Source organism: Danaus plexippus, chromosome 14 (genome assembly GCF_018135715.1).
Source record: "Danaus plexippus chromosome 14, MEX_DaPlex, whole genome shotgun sequence".
Classification (NCBI taxonomy): domain Eukaryota; kingdom Metazoa; phylum Arthropoda; class Insecta; order Lepidoptera; family Nymphalidae; genus Danaus; species Danaus plexippus.
The window spans coordinates 3,347,360-3,361,012 of NC_083546.1; positions in this window are offsets into that span (position 1 = coordinate 3,347,360).

Consider the following 13,653-nt stretch of genomic DNA (forward strand, 5'->3'; position numbering starts at 1 on the left):
CAAAAATTCAGTGAATAAACAAAATTTTTCATCTACGTTTCTATTATGTCATTTATGTTGCTAGGCTTACGGTTATGAAAAAAAGCGGAATCTTATTTGATCGATTGATCTTTCAATATATAATATACGACCTTCCAATTTTGTAATTAGTAAATAAATCATTTTATACATATTGCGATCAGCCTTTTTTCAATACAAATATAATTTATTCATTAGATTTTGGCCACAACTTGATGACATGGTGATCCCGCAGGAGCTAAACGCAATTCCAAGATAAATGTAACTTATGCTTTATTATACTTTCTATATTTTTCTATTTAGAACTTTACGTACTTATGAACATCCATATATCTATTATCACAACGTTTTCATTTGTAACGTTTATGCCATTGCTTTATAACAAGAAAAGTTACATAAATAATTAATTAACTTAAATTTATAAATTTACCATCCTAAGTATCAGTCACCTGTCCTATCTTTGACAGAATAATGTATTTATGAAACATATAATTACGAAATTATATTGTAGTTTTCCCGAAACTCATATGATAATGTACATTTAGAGATAGAAGTTTGTCATGAAAAATAAAAAAAACTTAAAATCAATATAGAGCTTCATTGAGAAAATAGTTTAATTCATTATCGTTAATTTGGTGTAAAAGTAACTGTATCATAAAATTTGTTGGAAACTGAACAGGGACACTAATTTTCACGAGACAACTCAGAGTTGCTTTCCAACTTATTAAATTTTGAATTTTGTCATTTAGGAGAAAATTAATTTAATCTTATAATGTTGTTTTCACTTACCAGTGGTGTAATTTTCTACCACAATTTGAACTCAATAAACATGGGTGGGATACATACATTTAAATTATTATATCTTTAATCCGTCAATTTAATATTTTATGTGCATTCAGTTACTTAAATTTATAATAAAGATTTAATAAAATTTATTATAATATTACGTTTAAGATCCAAAAAAACGTATGAAAAAAAAAATTTTAAAAAAATATCATGGAAAAAGTTATTTTATGGTATCATTTTTAATTGAATACATTGTTCGTGACGTTAATTTAACAAACAATGAAATTCTTTACTTATAAAATTTATTACTAGAGTATAAATTTTAAATCTGCTTCAAAAATATAAACGAAATCAATACTTGCGTGTTATAATTATGTATATAGCAATATGTCAATGACAAAATTATTTTTGACAATAACATATTATGATATCTTAAATATATTCTCGATGTGGCAAGTGATTTTAATTTAAATGTGGATAAATTATAATATTGTTAATATTAAAATAATCTATGAAAAGAACTCAGCGAGTCCTTACTATAACCTGTAATTTTTAAAATATTGAAGTCAAGGTCAATAAGAATAGGTCCATCATCATTTGGAATAGAAAAGAAATATCTCATTATCCTTCACAATGTCACTTACGCTAGTTTGATGGAAATTTCAAATGATATTTCTTGTCACCAAAAAAATTTGTTTTAGTCAAACCTTTACTATAATTAATTATATTACTCATCTTGGAGTGAAAACTAAAATACATAAAAAAACAGTTAATTTAATTGTACAAACTACCTTTTACTATTGTTAAAACGAGACTTCTATTCAAAAATGTTAAAAATTTAAGAAAAAAAAGAGGCATAACTTAAAGTGGTCGGTTAAATTATTAACGGGTGCCTTCATTCAATTAAGGAAATGTAAGAAAAGTTTTATTTTTACTTTGGCAGGAAGCAAGGGTATTTCTTGTTGTATTTTACATTACATTTTTGTGGATATTGTTGATTTTTTTTTATGAAACTATAATTCAGGCTATATTACACCAATCTAAAATTATAAATTTCGATTCTTTTCTTTTCAACTTGACTTTGTAAGTTTTCTATAAAAATGGAATAGATTTGAGGACCTGTTTTAAACTTATTTAGTTTTTAATAAGTAATGACAATATGAAATGAGAACTAAATAAATATTTCGGAGATCAAATACGTTGGCTTATGACTAAGTTGAAAATTAACTTCAAACTATTATCTTATATGGTATCATAGACAAAGCTAATTTATTTTAACATAATTTGATAGGCTAATTAAATTTACTCTCTGTACGTGAAAAGAAATATTATGGAACAAATAATATTTTTTTTTAACAATTTTATAAATTCTGTCATATTTTGCACCACATCTTGTTTAGAATTTAATACTTGAAAAAATTAATATCGACGTCTTTGGTTAATTATTCTAATTCAGTACCTAAACATTTTTGGAAGTTATCTATTGATAATATAAATATTTTTGAGTTGCTATTTGAAAGTATAAGAAACAAGAAGATTGATTTTTAAAGCTAACTTGCATTATCCATAAATTATACACATATTAATGTTTGGGTTATTCAATATTATTATCGACGAGTTGATTTTATATTCACAATATCATAGCCCCATATTTTAGTAAATACGTTATATGTGAAATCAATATATAATTTTTTATTTTATTTGTCAATCAATTAAAATTTGCCTATTTAAACAATCAGTAGTAGTAATTTCAGAGGTAACATTGGTAAAAAATAGAGTACGTTTATTACTCTTCCCGTAACCAAATAGGCATAAGTTAGTTTTATAGCCTCAATTCTAATGACCAAACTTTTTATATGGTTAGATTAAGATTTTTTTTAAACTCTATAACGCTATTAATGAGATTTTGCCTTCAAATCTCTCATGTCCACCTTCCAACCGGTTGAATGACTATTTAAACGGAAACTGCTTAAAAGTAACTGTTTGTTTCTCGTTTTGTCCAAAAAATTAAATTTGACGGGGAAAACCGTATAAGAGCTTTTTCGTTTCAATATGGTTCTTCTTTGATGGCGTTTCTTATTGGCAATAAGCCGGTTATAAGAACTCTGCTCTGTCTTGACATGAAAAAGCTAGTTGTACCGATTGTATTCCAATTAAAGTATTAAAGACATGCGCTTCCAAGTTTTTACTCTGTTTCGTTACGTTAATATCACCCTCTTCAATGGTTGATATAAAAACTGAATCTTAAAAGCTTCTCAAAATGGTAACTAAACCTAAGAAAGAAAATAGTACAGGCCCTGCTAATTATCATCCGATTTCTGTTACCTCCATAATATGTAAGATTATAGAACGTCTGGTTATGTATTCACCGTCTTAGAATGTCACTGAATACATAAAGGCATATTATAGGTTTCAAAGATATGTCGATATTAAATAAGACAGATTTCATTAAAAAAATATTTTCCTTCTTTTAAGTATCTTTAGGTTTTTTATTTGTATAAGAAATATTTTAATATTAATAACATAATATATCAAAATTAGTCCCTAACTGAGATATATTTTGTGGACTAATATCTTATCGTTATAAAGTAATCTCAGCACGTCTCATGGACGTTAAACATGAAATATATGGGTTACTTTATTGATGATAGAACTTTTCTTTAATTTATCCATAAAAAGTTTCGTAAACATAAACGACACCCCTGTTATCTTTATTTTGAAAATAATAAAATTACTATGGTAAACCAAGTGTTTAAAATTTGCTTATATTGTTTTGAGCTAAATATTATATAGATTCCTTATTTGCTTTAATTAGACATAACATCTATTCTTAAATAAATTTAAGCTGTAACAATATATGTACATATAACACATTAATAACAGTTGCTTTAAAAATTTCACGAGAAGAAAAAGAGATCCGAGCATAAATAAATAAACTATGGACGGACTCATTATTTATATATAAACTCCATAAATAAACCTAATATTGTGGAAACAAAATAAATATTTCATAAATAATTCGGTTTAATATGTGCATTTCATTTATTGAAACATACGATAAGTAAATCTTAATATATGGAGTATAGCCATCCCAGCCATTCCCTGTTTTTTAACATTTCCTTTGCATTCAAGGTGTTTTTAATGAAAGGATTTTGCCATGGATCTATATTCGTAGCGATGAGATTGTGCCAAGTCCGAACTAAAGGTTGCGATTTCTATCACCGATGTCTAAATTTGTAATTTCAATAACTTAAAAACGGATTTCATATTTATCGCAATCCATAGTCACATAGTCACAATGACAATACTCCAAACGTGTATTTTTTTAATAAAGTTCAAATTAACAAGAAAACCTATGATCAAATTATTGCAAAAGAAAATGTTATTAACGTTGAGCAGAAATCAATCAAAGGGGAACATGTATTATGCGATTATAAATTAATTAGTTCTGTTATAAATTGGCAAAAAAGTTTAGTTGAATATATGACAAGAAAAGGTATAATACACGAACAACGTTCTTAAAGTTTTTTTAACTCGCATGTACAAAATTTGAATTTATATAATTTGTGCAGGTGAAATTTTGCAACTCAATTTTGACATAGATGTATTTCACCAATTTAGCTGAAATTATGTTATCATGTTTAGTTTGAATGATAATAAACGTGAATGAACTGACTGATGAAATATTGAATCCAACGTCGCAGCACATCCAAGGTGCTGCCCTAGTTATTTTAATGCGATTTTACAATATGGGTATCAAATTACAGGAGTAGCTTTAATAACCAGGAAAACCACCACTGTTCAGCCACGGTTATGAGTGTCACAAATAAAAACACTTATAAAAAATAAAATTTTCATGAATGTGGTAAAATGAAAACAACAACGATACTTCAAGCCCCTTGTATTCCACTTAAATTGTTATTAAATATGTAATATATAATTATAGTGTAAAAGCTTGTCGAGAGATTCACTTATGTAAAAAAATATATTAATTTTGTTACTGAATGTTATTGATTTTTATAGTAAAAATATTCGAATTTCTTCTAAAGGTGGTAAAGACCAGATGTGGTATAGCTTGAACAAGGGCTGGCTCGACCGGGGAAGTACCACCCTCTCACAGAAAATCGGCGTGAAGTAGCCTTTAATGGCTGCCCTTTCCCTGTTCCCACCCTTTCCTGCTATCTCCTTAATCTAACCCCCCCCTCCCCCTTGCATCAAAACCCAAGGTTGGCAACGCATACGCAACATCCACATTACGGATGTCCATGGGTGACGATCACAACTGCCCATCAAGTAGGCCGTCTGCTCGTTTGCCACTTTTCATATAAAAAAAAAAATTAAGTCAATATGAGTACTTAAAGAAATAATTTTTTCATGAACTTAAATGTATATGTGTATAAGTAACCTTTTTTTTGCGCACTGGGAAAAAATGCCTTACGCATCCCCTTTCCGTCGGGAGACGGAGACGGGTATGTGGGACTTCCCAGGAAATAGGTTCCCTGTATACCCACTAAAAGAACCCAGTGGCGCTCTGACCTCGCCTGATTGACGGGGGATGGGAATTCGGTTTACATCCAGCCCCCCGCTGGCGATTGCCCGATTTGTGGCAGGCCCCTCACGCCCCCCGGGTGGGGCAGATGTGTATAAGTAACCTGAGACGGAAAATCTGAAATCATTTTTGGCGAATCATTTGACTTGAGTATCTATTTAGCCAAGCCACTCTTTGTGCAAGTGTCGCAATTCTTTCAAAATCACTAGTTATTATAAGCAATGTCTCTATGACTTTTGTTTTCCCTTATGGAACATAATGGTTTTCATCGTCGTCTCTAGATTCTGGTGTATGTTGTCTAAATGTATATGCATAAATGCGCAAAGGGAAGCTGTTCTAAAATGATTTAGTTTTTTTTTAAATATTATCTTTTTGGTAGGGAAAATTTTAGGGGTGGTCGAGTATTCTGCACTTTTTGAGGAACAATACACGATGAAAGATCAGCCTTAAGGTTAAAAAAGAGTTTTTATGATTTTGTCAGCGTGGGCTACGATCAGATCACCGGTTATGGTAGTACTTTCAACTCCAGCCTTTTACTCTGACATGGCTACTAATACAGACATTTTTACTGGCTTTTAGTTTTACTCACAAGATTAAAAATTATGTTATTCCAGTATTTGGCAATCTAATTATCGGTTGAGTGGCCAATTAATAACAATTTCACCAAGTCACCATGAACGTCGAACTCACACTGTTTCCCTACACCTACAAGCGTCTTTTCTTCACAACGCTAGTTCCGCGACTGCCAGCAAATCCGATCTCCATAATAAATACTGTATATATTATTAATAATCACTTTCACTTTTACACATAATTATTACTATCACTTTGATACTACGTGTAAAAATACATGATAATTAGTTATAACATTTTAGGTATAAATTCTTTTATATTTGTTTTTTATGTGCTATATAAAAAGGCTTAGAATAACAATAATATCAAAAAAAATCTTAAACTGTAATTGTTCTGTAACAAAAAGATTTTGTTAATTTAACAAAAATAATAGCAGAAGACGACTTCTTGTCACAAGAAATTTAAGAAATAAATTTTTGATACGAATTTTAAAAATAATTATAAGTATTATATAAATTCAATACGGTTGATTCCAGAATATTAGATATCTATCGCGTGCAGTTTGTGCTGTTAAGTTTGCTCAATAAATCAGTCCTAGTCTGTCGCATTATGCAACAAAACGTAGCGGACAAATGCGGTTTTGTGTGAATGAGTCGAATTTTATTATGATGATTTTCATATTACTATGATGGCATAAATCTAGTAATTGATTTATAAATTATCTAAGCTATCATATCCAAAAAACAGCGTTCTAACTAAGCTGAATTTTGTTTTACTTAAATATATTTTTATAGCAATGGAACGAAATACTATTAGTAACAACATAGATATAATTATAGATAAATAATCATTTAGTATAGTTAGATATAGATAGATAGATAGATAGATATAGATATAGATAGATAGATATAGATATAGATAGATAGAAAGATAGATAGATAGATAGATAGATAGTTTTATTGCCCTGTAAAGTGAATCAATGGTAAATCACATCACCATCATAAACGGTCAGCTACCATTGGCGAGTCTTTGTTTCAGAGGGCCCAAGGCCTTCGAGATGCTGAAGACTACAGATCGTCTACGTCTACGTTTAGACCCAGCTTCAGATTCTCTCAGCTTCTCCAGGAAAACATTTAAATCTACACATACAAAACTATCCATAATTCAGTTACAACCCTCTATATATTTCTAAATGTGAAGGGAGTTACTGACAGAATACCCAACATCTTGAGGAAATTTTCCAAGAAAACCACATAAAAACCATTCATTTTCAACTAGCGGGAAAATTTATTGTAACTGTGGCGTATCATGCTTAGGAAATCGGGGTCCTTCGAAGTAGTCAAGTGTATTAACACATGATAGATAAGAAAAATTCTTACATCCAATTTAGCAAACTAAAACGCGTCGATGGATCCGGCACCCGCATGGTGAACCCATGGAATACTGAGAGGTTTCCTCTCTATACTGAAATGAATTTGCTAGGTTAGAGATATAAAAAAAAATCCTACTTTCAACAGATAAGATGACTAGGAATTATATATCATCCGGGTTTATATCTTCAAAAATATAAAATCAGTTGTCCTTGAACATATCACTAGATCTCAATATAAAACTAGAGCATTGTGTGCGCATCCAGAGCAGTACATTAAAATTTAAAAACTAAGAAATCTGGCACCTCCTCTGCTCGTGAATACAATTCCTGTAGAGTAATCGAACTCAGGCAAAATGTAAAATAAATTAATACATCGCTAAATTACACATTCAGAATATGATAGTTTTACTTAAAATATTTAAAGTATTTCATTATTATCGTCACAATAACTTTAAAGTAAAAGACAGTATCAGCCGAAGGAATTTGGACACATTATATCTTATGTTATTTTCGAACAAGAATGAATTACTGCGTCTTCATAATTAAATTTTTATAATACTATTATCACATAGCTTATACTAATTCGGATCCTATAAAGGGTTTAATTCCGTAACCTTTGATAGAGAAAAGCAATTTTGAACTACTTCATGTACGTACATGTTTCGAATGTAAGTTGTTAATGTATTTTAATAGAATCGTGTTCCATCCCTATAAGTCGTTCAATTTGAACCTTGTTAGTTAAATAATTGGAAAGTTTAGAGCTACCTTTTTTTAAACGGGTTTTCCTAAAAAATAAATAATATTTACGTGGCAAGTAAATATTATTTATTTTTTGGAAAAAACAACACGTAAATAAAAATTTATTTGATTATCGTTGACTTTATAAATTAACATGATGTCGTCATTTGGCTATTTGACATAATTTCTGAAATAGGTAACAAACTGTTCTTTTTTCAAAAGGTGTTTTGAACGAATCTAATATGTCAAAATTCCGTATAACATTGGGACTTAGGTCATAAAATGCACTTACATACATTTTTTTTTGCAACACTTACAGCAAACCTGATTTCCAAACAATCTTGAAAGGAATCCTTGTACGCAAAATTAATTACAGTTTTGTTTGATTGACCCTTAATTTTTAATAACAGTATAACGATAATTTTTTACTATATTTTCCAGATTAAAGCCAGATTTCTAACGCTCATTGGCATATGCCGTGTATGTGAATTTGGCACATGAATAAAAATAGAGTCATCTTTATAGCAGTTGATGGGCTAGTGATGGATATAAATGTCAAATATTTCGTCGTCTGTTAAATGTATATGCTGCAAGTTTCTTAAAAAATACTCATTCAGTCACTTTTAATTTTAAGGTTTATATTGATAACTTTAAGTGATTTGTAATAATCACTTAATAAGGTTTATAAGGAGTATAAAAATGATACTAAATTTTTATTCTTAAAAAAAAATACCAAAACCATTATTCTTTGTTTTATTATAATAATTTAAAAAATATAAATTACAAATTAAAGAAATTAAAGTTTTCATACATGTAATATCGGTAGGATGCCAACATCCTGGATTGATACTTGTAAGATATAGTATATAATCTTAAAAAACTAACACATTTTTCCATATTGTTCTCCTAATCCTATTACAGAGAATGAATATGAGAATAATTCAAGAATATTAAAATAAAATCGTGTTATTGTTATTCTACACCTTAATGTTAATAAAATTGTTTGTATAATTTAATGTAAATTATGTATTTTATATTCTACTCAAATCATTTACAGATAGTTTCCTGCAGTCATGTATATAATATATTAAATGTTGAAGTAGCTTTAAAATCGTTATTAAATAATGTAAATATATAATTCAGTTTTACATTTATAAAATATGGTTAAAGTTTTACAAATCCATTATCTAAATGTTCTAAATCCATTATCTAATAAGTTTAGATGTTAGCAGCACTTTTACAGTTGGGAATATTATATTAATAACAAAACTTTCTGCATAAATATGTCCTTGTTATACTTACCAATTTGCATACAGAGTGGCAACATATTTTATGATAACGGAAAAAAATAGATACTTTTTAAATACTTTTTTCCATAACACTGACGTTGTATACAAAGTGTTTGGATATAGTAAAAGTTTTTTTTTATAAAATAAAAAAAAAACCTGAAATAATAATTAGAATTAAAATACTTAAAATTTGTCAAAATATTAAAAAAACATGCATGATATTAATAATCTAAATCAATTATATTCAAACAAAGGACAAACCAAAACGAATTTCCTCCGAGATCGTAATATGTAGATAATAAATAAAGGGATTTCATGATAAAAATATAATTTTAATTTCAAATAATAATACTTATTTTTATTGTACTTATGAATTAATACATTTTAACGAAACATTTCAATACAAAAAAAATATTTTATTAAGCAATTTATATACGACATGCTATTTTAATCAGTTAATTCCCCGTCATTACACGCTTCCATGGGTTTCTTTCCCAGGACAAGACATCTAAAATATTTCCAAGTGGCTTAATTACTGGTAGTGGTGAATCGAGATTACATGGACTTAATATGTTTAATTAAAATTTTACCGAACTATATATAACGTTACTATTATACTGCAATCATATCAATATCGCAACAAACTTTTATACCACATGGATAAAGAAATAAAGGTGTTACGTTACAAAATGGTATTAATTAAAAGCTTTGAATGAAAACTTGTTATTACATTTTTTATTTAAATTATTTTTTAAAGACATCATCTGTATCAGTACCTCGGTCTTGTAAAAAAAACTAAAGTAATGAATATTTTAGATGAAATTAAATACTTTTTCGAAATTTTTTTTATAACTTGAATAATTTCTAAAAAATTTTTCGTTGTGGTATTTCTGAAAAAACAATAAAATACAGTTTAAAAAACATGCTTTTCTAATTAACCCAACTAAAAAGTAAAAAATAATCTTTAACATTAACAATAACAGTGGGCTGAAAATATTAGTATTGTTATGAGAAAAGCATAGGGCGCTTTGTACCATATCTTTCATACTATTTTTGAACTAATCGTGTGAAAAAAGTAATAGTCCAAAAAGAGTTCATACATACATACACGTGAAGCTAAATAAAAGCATGTAATAAAAATCAAGTACGTGGTTGATGGACTTTTACTGGCCACAAATGTTAAAATCCTTGATTTCACACTTGGATATTATCGTAAATTTCACAAAAAGAAATAATATAAAGTACTGAACATGCTAGTTTTTTAAATTAAAAAAATTGTATCCGGTAATATCTACTTCCAAACATTTACCAAAAATATATAATCCAAAAAAGTTATACGTTTTTCCTCTCGAGAAAATATTATTAACTTTCAAAGCTTTACTTCCTCATTTTTTTCATATTATAAGAATAAACAACGATTTTATTTGATTAATTTCAACAAGGGTAAAAAAACGAACATAATATTTTTATACAATTATACAAACAATATAGTAAGTAAAATAATAATTATTTTTTATTATATTATATAAAGAGAATAATTTTAAACAAAAACCTTTACTACCCTGAAGTATCTCGAGATTTTCGGACCCTTATTGAGCTAGATGCCAATTTTATCAGTTACTTTGGAACCATTCCACGTTTCCTCGGCCGTTTAATATGTAATGGGGAATATAGAAACACCCAAACATTTCTAAGTCACTTGACAACTCCTCGCTAAATTAGATTGTTTGTCCCCTAGGATAATTAATTTTGCAAGCTAATCAAATTTGTGTGTACCTACTTAGTTATTTGCGAACCGATATTGCAATAACCTGTGCGTTTACCTGTATATCAGTAATAATAATACTTGTAAGATTATGATATTTGACAAGATGAATGTTTAAAACTTGTTATATAATTTCAATTACTTAAGTATTATACGCCCTTTAATAGTTTGAATTGTAATTGCATTAAATCATATTTTTTATATTGTAATCATATTTTTTAAATATATAAAAATAGTAATAATCATTTAATGATTGTTGTTGAAATTAAGACATAAATACACCATACAAACTGGAAATATTAAAATTATCCAACAATATAAGAATATTATTCGATAAACGATTGTAATAATATTATTGAAATAAAAATAGAAGTTACTCTTTTTTGTAATTTCAAAAGCCCCTAAACATTTAAAATCGCCTCTAAGAATACATTTTTGTAAGTCTACAACGTAATGGGGAACTGGGTTAATTAATGGAGCCAAGTTCTATTGATCAAAATAAGTTAAGTCTTGCACTTGAAACAAGACATCTTCTAAACTAAAGTATATACACATAGACAAAGGAATTGCAAAGGTGCCACGTAACTAACTTGCAATGTTTCTTGTTTTATTGAATCCTAACTGTGTCTTGAGCTTATACAATTTGAATGCATGTATAAAAATGTATCCAACATCAAAGTCGTAATGATTACTAATTCTTTTTTTACAATAAACAACAAAGCTAATATCTTAACATAATTACTGAATAACCTTAACTATTACATAATATACTTGTTTTTCTTAGTAATTCAAATATTTTTTAAACATAATTACATTAATAATTAGAATGAAAATGAATAACTGAAGGCATATTTCATATTGCCAGTTTTTGTATATACAAGAATAAACAATGGTAACCTGGTAATGAACTCGTTAATTATTTAGTAGAATGTCTTGTTTACCTGTAATATAATTGCTTTAAGTGACGCCAATAAAATGAATATTATACCCGAAATATTACATTTGTAATAAAAAATTAAGTCTGCCTGTTCAAAATATTTAAACTCAACAAAGTTACTTTGAACAATTGAAGGTTGTTGTGCTTCAATAATGTGTCGTCAAACTGTGCTGATGGCCTAAAACAATAAAGACGTCCGCAAACACGAGAGATATATAGCCCCTTGTCTACACAAACGTTTAAACCATAATTGCGATCTAAAACAAGCTATAAGCTAGTATGCACTTAGCTATGCCAGGAATAGATAAACTTTATGATGACATTTATCTAATGTGTCGCTTTAACGCAATGTTGTCTCTTACTATTCATTATTATTTAATAGTCTACGTAATTATCTAATGCTAATTTTTTCCCAAAATAAATATCAAAATGTGTGATTATTACGACATCTGTATACTTGAAAATATTTCATTACCATCTTATACTCGCTGGTTGTAAAATCATTGTTTTAAAAGTTTTTAAAATTTGAGATTGAGTTCATACTAAATGTATTTTAGTGTATAAGTGCCTTAGAAAAATATCTATGAATAATGAATTGTAATTGATTACAAACTAAAGAAATTTGTCACGCAGTATATATTGTTTCGGTTTGACTAGATTTTTTCCAGAGCTTCTACAATAGATGCCAATTTGATGACATTGGAAATACTTCGGAATAATGCTCTTTCCAATGAAATAAACTTTGAAAATCAGCCCTTAATTAAACAAGTTATAGCATAAAAAACACACAATTGAATTGTAAACTTTCTCCTATTTGAAATCGTTTTCAAAGTAGTATATGTTGCTCCTTGTGGAATAAAGTAACAGCGATCATTGGTATTAATTAATAAAAAATAATAGAATTGTTAGGTCAAAAATAAACTGAATAAAAAATTCGTTTTAGTTCAGGTCTTGAGAATCCTTTTTCAAACAATTTCCTTTTAAGCTGCGAAGTGTTAAATACATAAATCCTTAAAACACTTCCACGGTAATTCCACAGAAAGGGCAAGGGTTTCGTAACGACAAACTTATGTCATTATTCCCGATATTTTGCTTTTGAGGATTTTAAAAGTTTAATGGAAAAAGATTTATACGACCACATAAAAAATGTGTTTTTTCTTTTAGCAAACTTATATACATTTTCTACAACTGTCATATTAGATGTAGATAAGTTTTTTCTTTTATTGCCTGATATGCAACCCGGCCACTGGCTCGGCGAGCCGCCGCCTCCATCGATGGAGTAAGTCCTCGCGTGCGGAGCGTCGCCAACCATCCACCGAATCCCAGGGCGGATTCACACCCTGGGATCGAGCTCGTGCGCGTTATTGGCACACCTCCACCAGAACCTGGGCGACCAAGTCCCAGGGAGGCGTTCCAACGAACATGCAAGTCGCCTCGTGGGAGACAGTGCAGTATCCTCGCACCACTCTCAATGCCATGACGCGCTGCGCTCTGTGCAGCGAGGCCATATTCAGCCTCGAGAAGGCACTGGCCCACACTGGTGCTCCGTACAGTGCCATCGAACGCAACACGCCGGTGTACAGGCGCCGACATGTCGCGCTCGGACCACCGAGATTAGGCAGAAGT